This window comes from Mandrillus leucophaeus, unplaced genomic scaffold, assembly GCF_000951045.1.
Source record: "Mandrillus leucophaeus isolate KB7577 unplaced genomic scaffold, Mleu.le_1.0 Scaffold1498, whole genome shotgun sequence".
Taxonomy (NCBI): Eukaryota; Metazoa; Chordata; class Mammalia; order Primates; family Cercopithecidae; genus Mandrillus; species Mandrillus leucophaeus.
In genome coordinates, this window is record NW_012101474.1 from 180,675 (window position 1) to 187,590 (window position 6,916).

The following is a 6,916-nucleotide window of genomic DNA, read 5'->3' on the forward strand; positions in this document are numbered from 1 at the left end:
CTGCGCCCCGGGCGCTCCCGGCACCTGGGATGGGTACCCCGGGCGTGGAGAGGGGCGCGTGGACCGGACTTGCCGCGCTGCTCTCTCGTTCGTGCCCATTCCTCTCCCTCCCGGACTCTCTCTAGACCCGGGTCGGGTTCCCCTCGAGACTCCTTCTTGTCCTGGACTCCACCCGAGAGCCTCGCCGCCGGGAGTTCGCTCTCCGCCTCGCCGCGCGCGGTCTCCAGCCCCCCCACCCCCGCAACCCCCCACCCCTTCTGGGCTTCCCTCTCAATCTACTCGCAGCTCCTTTCCTTCCCGTGCCCAACTTCGCCTCTTTCTCTCGGCGCCCGCCACCCGCCTCGACCCTCCTTTTGGTTTCCACCGGGTCCTCCCGGCCCGGACGGTTTTCTGCCAACGCACCTCGCATCTCCAGCGCTCTTCAACTCTTCCTTGGTCACTCCAGCCAAGTTGCGGATGCCGGAAAGAAATCTAGTTCTCTGTAACACGCTTACTGCCAGAGTGGTGACTTTAACTGCGTCTTGAACATTGTCATTTCAGAGAATATGTTTGGCTCATGCATGTCAGTTTGCAATTTGCACACTTCTTGGCTTTTGTTTTAGTCATCAACTAAAGGGCAGTAACCTATTTTTCAAAACCAATTTATTTTAAATACCAGAGTAGTTGAGAGCCCTCAGAACAAGGTGGGGAGAAATTTTCTCAGTTCCTTTGATGGCTTACTTGCTTCTGTTTTGAGTTCTCCTAAACAATAGTAAATTTACAGAAGGCGACACCCTTCCTGCCCAGCGTACCTTATGTTCCAAAATCCTGCAGAAACCTTGGGTTATCTCGCCATATATTACTGTAAATAAATGAAATGGAAAATGCTGAATCATGAAACTGATGTAATAGGAAATTCACAGAATGCCAAAAAAAAAAAAAAAAAATGAGCAGTGTCATTGTCCGGAATTCATTTCACTTATGTGGCATTGTCATTATTTGGCGTCTTCCTTTTTGGAAGCTAAAAACTACTTAGGAGATACTGGCAGCAATTAGAATTTGATTCTGAAGAAATTTGCCACCCAGCCCGTTTCTTTTAACGTTTTTTACTTCTTGAATGTTTCATTTCTTGAAGCAAGAAGGTGTAAAAATGGAAATTATAATTCTGCCTGTGCATCTACCTGTTGAGCAATCCGTGCTTTTACTCATATTTCAAAATGAGCCAATACCAAATTGTGTGGTTGGGCTTACTTCATATTTTCATAAGAAGTTGTCAGTTAACATGAATGATTTTTTTTTAACCCAAGAGATATTATTATTTAATATTTATGCCACAAGGTTACAGCACACAGGATCATAAATAAAACTGCCATGGCAAATGACAAGATTTCAGTTTAAACAGATGATGCCTGTACACAGGGCCCTGCTGGCTACCCATAGAAGCAGAAGTGATGCTGTAGAGTGTTGCGTGAAACATTCATGTACAAATGGGCCAGGCTAGAAAGTTCCACATGGACATCTCAAGACCTGGCAAGGAGGGGGACTACTTCACCACAGTTCAGGAAGTCAGAGTCCAGAGAGCAAAGCCTGAGGGCCTAAAGTGGGCTCTGCGAATAGAGACGGATGATGATGGAGCAAATATCGCTCATGTGAAAATTCTGTGTGCACCAAGAGGGATTAAGAGAACAGGGGGAAAAATGATGCCATGGATAGACTCAAGTGAGATAGTGAAGGGGTGAGGAAGGGCTCCAGAAAGAGGAATTTTAGAAAATACTGTGATGTCGAAAATAACTAGAGCATGGATGAATGTCTTGGCAGATGGGGAAGGAATGGATTTGGGGACCTCATGGTGGGGGGAAATGTCAGTGCTCCCTGCCTCTGTATACTTCCTTCAGATGAACTTCTGATACGCTTACTGTACAAAAGAGACTTTGATAAACAAGAGAGCCATTTTGCAAAGGACGCAAAAGGCCGACTTAAAAGGTAGTCTCCACATTTGGTTCTGAAGATCTGGCTGTTTACTAGGGATGTTGCTCTTGGGTTTGTACTACCTGAGATACTACTGAAGGTAAGGCATCTTGATCTTGGAGAAACTTGGTGTGTGAATTGGGGAAAATGTAAATACCCATATGAAACCCTTGAAAAACATAAAACAATAGAGAGAAAATGCAAATGCATAATTGTGTGCATTTTGCTCAATCAAGGAATGCTACCTGGAGGAAGTGGTTGGTCAGGGGAATGGGGCTGGGCAGGTGCAGGGTAGAGATGGAGCAGAATAGCTCGGCAGGATCTCAGCAATATGTAGACTCTAGAGGAAGAAAGCTCTTCATAATTTGAAAGCCTACATGGTAATAACAATAGCTTGCATTGTGCTAAGTCGTTTATAGGCATTATCCAGTATTTATTTTAGCAACAACCCTGTGAGGTAGGAGCTATTATAATATCCATTTAGACGAGATAACAGAGATTCAGAGAGGTTAAGTTAGTTGCCCCAGGCCACACAGTCTAAGCTTGAAACCCAAGTCTGTCTCCCTCCAGAGCCCCAGCTCTAATCCACACTAGCTTATTGTCTTCTGGATTTTGCTGCTTGTAACTCATTCTTCATCGATGTACAGGCCATTAGCAAAGCTCTAGCAATTAGCAGCTACTGTGCAATTGGCCAGGATGTGAGGTCATGTCTAAAGTAATCTAAAATATACAAAGCAGGAAGCGCAGGCCACAGAATAGAAGCAGGATGTTAAAGTGGGGAAGAAAGGTAAAGCCAGAAAATATTTGCCATCGTTAATGAAGAGATAAAGGTTTGGGGTTTTTATGTAGTCCAGAGGCAGCTGGTGGAGTTTAGCATTTGAGTTTGGATGAATGTGCATACAAGTGTACAGCAAATGTGCCTTGGAATGCATTCCAAAGCCAAATTGCCTATGATTTGGGGACCAGTTCCTGTTTTGTGTTATCTTCACCTATTTGCCTGTTCACAAGGGCTGGAGGTTGAGATCAGCTTCTGAATAGATGCCTTTAAGCACCTGCCGTCACAGGGAGCATGCTTCCTGGAGTCAGGGTCCTGAGGAGTGGGCGCCTTCCTTCTCCATGGGCTGGGATGGAGTAACCTTCAGCGTCAGCTCAAGAAGAGTACTGTGTCTGTAGCTAGGATACTGCCAAAGCATGAATAATGGTGATGAGGGCTGAAAGATAAGTCACGGAACGATGCCAAACAGATTTCTGAAAAGATGATCCCTGGTTCCAGCGGCTGCCAGAAAATTCTGAGGTCACCAAAGGTCAAGATGCAGAGAGCCTCCTCAGAGAGGGAGAGGGCCTCGAAAGCAAAGGATAATGAAATTGCTTCCACTGAGGTCGCGGGTGCTGAGTACTGTGCTCCACGCAGAACTTTCCCTGCCCAACGGGCCCTCTTGCTATTTTCTTACACCATTAACTCTTACCTTCTTCCAGCTTGGCTAGAACCAGCCTGAGGCTGCCCCAGCTGCCTATCTGTGATAATGGCACTTCTAGAAGACAATTTTGTCCATTCTAAGCTCTGGTCTCCAATGTATAATATTTTCTCATATGAAAAGATAAATCTCAGGATGGCCAGTATTGATGTCAGCTGTCGAGATGAAATGTTCAGAGTGGATATCTGCACTTGTTAGACAATCAGACTGAGGACAAAGAAGTAAGAGGACATTAACAGCACAGAGGCCGGGTGTGGTGGCTCATGCCTGTAATCCCAGCACTTTGGGAGGCCGAGGCAGGTGGATCACAAGGTCAGGAGATTGAGATCATCCTGGCCAACATGGTGAAACCCCATCTCTACTAAAAATACAAAAACTAGCTGGGTGTGGTGGTGTGCACCTGTAATCCCAGCTACTCGGGAGGCTGAGACAGGAGAATCGCTTGAACCTGGGAGGCGGAGGTTACAGTAAGCCGAGATCATGCCGCTGCGCCCCAGCCTGGAGACAGAGCAAGACTCTGTCTCAAAAGGAAAAACAAACAACAACAACAAGAAACGACACAGACACATGTGGGACAGTTAGCAGACGGTGGCTGTGACAGAGCCTTGTACAGGATTCTCTGTAAGTGACCACATACCCTCGGTCATCCATCTAAGAGTATTCATTAACCCCTCACTATGTGTGCAATGCAGGACATAAGAAGATCAACACGAGGTAAAGAGATCTGCAATTATCCAGCCTGAGGGAGAGGGATTATGAATATTTGAAAACAGAGATCATCCCCAAACCTCACATCAACCAATAGCTTCCATATTCATCCTGACCAGAGCTGCTAAAATTTCCCAAGCCATGGTGTTGGCCTCTTGCCTTCTATTTCTTCTGGCTGCCTGTTGGCAAAAGTGTCAGAGCTAGAGGACAGGTAGGAGAGAATAACTCAGGCAATTCTCTGGGAAGACGGATAGACTGGAGCAGGCCGTAAATAGCCTAAAGTGAATTCAGTTACCTTGTTTATTGGCTCGTGCCATTCCCCTGAGAAAGGAGTCGAGGGGCAGGAGGCATGTGCAGCCCGTGAGGAATGGTTGATGGGATTCAGCCTTGGCAGGCCTTGTTTCCCATCTCTACCTGGAGAACGGCTTAGTTATACTGGGGAACTGGCTGAGTCTGGCGTTTGTGTGTTTGTGGTTAAGGCAATATCTATCTTCTTCAAACTCAAGGCATGGCAGCATGGTGGCATTTTAACTCCAACACTTTTAAGATGAGAATAAGGAAAGTCGTGAGATTCCCCAACCCTGTAGCCAGAAAGCGGTGACAGGTGTGTAAAGGCAAGGGTGTGAGTTGAGGGCATCATCTTTGGGTGTTGTTAGAAGACAAGAGGCACACCATCACTGACTTTGGAGTCAGCTGATGTGGATTTGAATTTTGGTTCTGCTTTTTGGTAGCTGGTTGACCTTGGGCAAGTTACTTACCCTCTCTGAAGGCATTCCATTGCCTCAGCTGTGTCAGTGGGGATGCTGTCTCCCCCTGTGGGCTGTTGTGAGGATTGGGTTAGAAGGGAGAAGTCTATGAGGTCCCATGTGAGAGGAGGAAGTTAGAAGCCAGAGAGAAAAAAGGTTTAACACACCCGTCCCAGTGCCCAGTACACAGTAGGTACTCAATGAAATAAGAGCAAACCAACTTTAGGTAGCTTGGTGTGATGTGAGCTGGGAAGAAACAGCATATTAAATAGTATGGGGGAGAATCTTACACAACCAGAATTATTGATCATGACTGTGATGGTGTGGCTCTGGCCAGCTCTCAGGCTTAGGAAGCAACAATACTCAACTGGGAAATGCTTCCCTAAGCACATGGTGATTTTGAAGTTTGTATTGACATCATCTTCCATTTTGCTTAATTGCATGCTTTGTTGACTTAAACAGAATTTTTGCTTATATCTGGTAGGCAGAAATTACAAACATAGGCGCTTTAAGGCAAGACGCTTGCTTACCTTTTTGACCTAGGGAAAATGTGATCCAGCCAGTTTGAAGAGGAAGCCCTCCTGAGCCACAGTTTTCTTAGGAAAAGAATGGGGCAGAATGGTCAGGAATGAGAAAAACAGTTATTGTTTTCTTATCGTACCCACCCACAGACACGTGTACGTGCCAATGAACTCGTAGCAAGATGTGAACGACTTAAAGTTTCCCAATCTCTCTGTCCCCTCCTTAAATACCAAGTGGAGACCAGATGGAGAACAAAGCCAAGTTTCCTCAGCTCTTTGGAACAAGGGAGGGTGATGTGAACAGCATCTCTTCTTATTGATTTTGCTTAAAGGAATCAAATGCAGTCATCCTAAAAGAAGTTTAGGTCATATTGATAGTTTTGTTTTCCATCCAGAAGATACATAAATTCATCTGTTTCTGGATTCCCAGGCAGAATTCAATGCATTTAGATCTCCTATTTGGGGTCTTCTATCATGAACACACATTAACTGGCCCATTTCTTTCTTTTTTTAAAAAAATTTTACAATACATGCACATTTACACAGAAATAAGAGAATCTATGTTTTGTGACTGCGCATGACATTGTCAAATTTGACTTTGATGAAGACTCACATCTGGTATAAACATGTTTGAGGTCTCAAGCATCTTTCAGGGCCTAGCTCCGTTGTGTGCAAAATGGATCAGTATGTTGCTTTCAAGGTGGAACATCTATTGTAGCTGCCTAAACAGCATAATCTGAGGGACACAGATGCCCCCCTTCACCCCAAATATCTTGCTTAGAGTTGTGGTGCATTTAGACTGTGCTTTTAAGGCATTATCTCCGCAAAGCCGGCATAGAAATACAGATACGTGACATTACCTCAGTGTTTTTTCATTATCACAGTGACATGGGCGAACTTGCCAGATAAACAGGAACTCAGCAGAGGGTCGAGGGATGAGAAATCTTAAAAAATTAATTTGTATTTTTGGTGTGGAGAAATGGAAACGGTTCTAGAATGTAGGGCAGTTGTCTGAAAGGTCTAGAGGGACAAAATAGCTGGGAGAAGTTTGCCCCAAATGGGTAAGGTGGGTGTCAAGGTACCACCTTCCCTGACCTCACAGTTCACCAGCTAAGCCCTGACCCCCAGGGACCAATAAGATGCCAAAGGGTAAAGGCTATTTGGAAGGAATTAACAAGGCTGGGAGAAAAACAGAGAAACGATGGGGACCCCTTACAAGAGAACTTAGAGTATAAGAAGAAGGCAGTGGGGACTCAAAACTGATCAAGCCATTTGGTTTATATGCAAGTGCCCCCAGGGCCACTGAGGCATCTGGCAGAAATGCCCACACCCAGTGCTTTTTTTTCCCTGAGATGGAATCTCGCTCTGTTGCCCAGGCTGGAGTGCGGTGGCGCAATCTCGTCTCACTGCCACCTCTGCCTCCCGGTTTCAAGTGATTCTCCTGCTTTAGCTTCCTGAGTAGCTGGGATTACAGGTGCCTGCCACCACGCCTGGCTAATTTTGTTTTGTATTTTTAGCA

At 45.6% G+C, this 6,916-nt stretch overlaps 1 protein-coding gene across 1 annotated transcript in view; it reads left to right on the plus strand.

The window, feature by feature from the left end:
- The window catches only part of SEL1L3 (sel-1 suppressor of lin-12-like 3 (C. elegans)), a 117,924-nt gene that overhangs the window by 915 nt on the left and 110,093 nt on the right, over positions 1-6,916 (plus strand). The gene's annotated exons all lie outside the window — the stretch shown is intronic.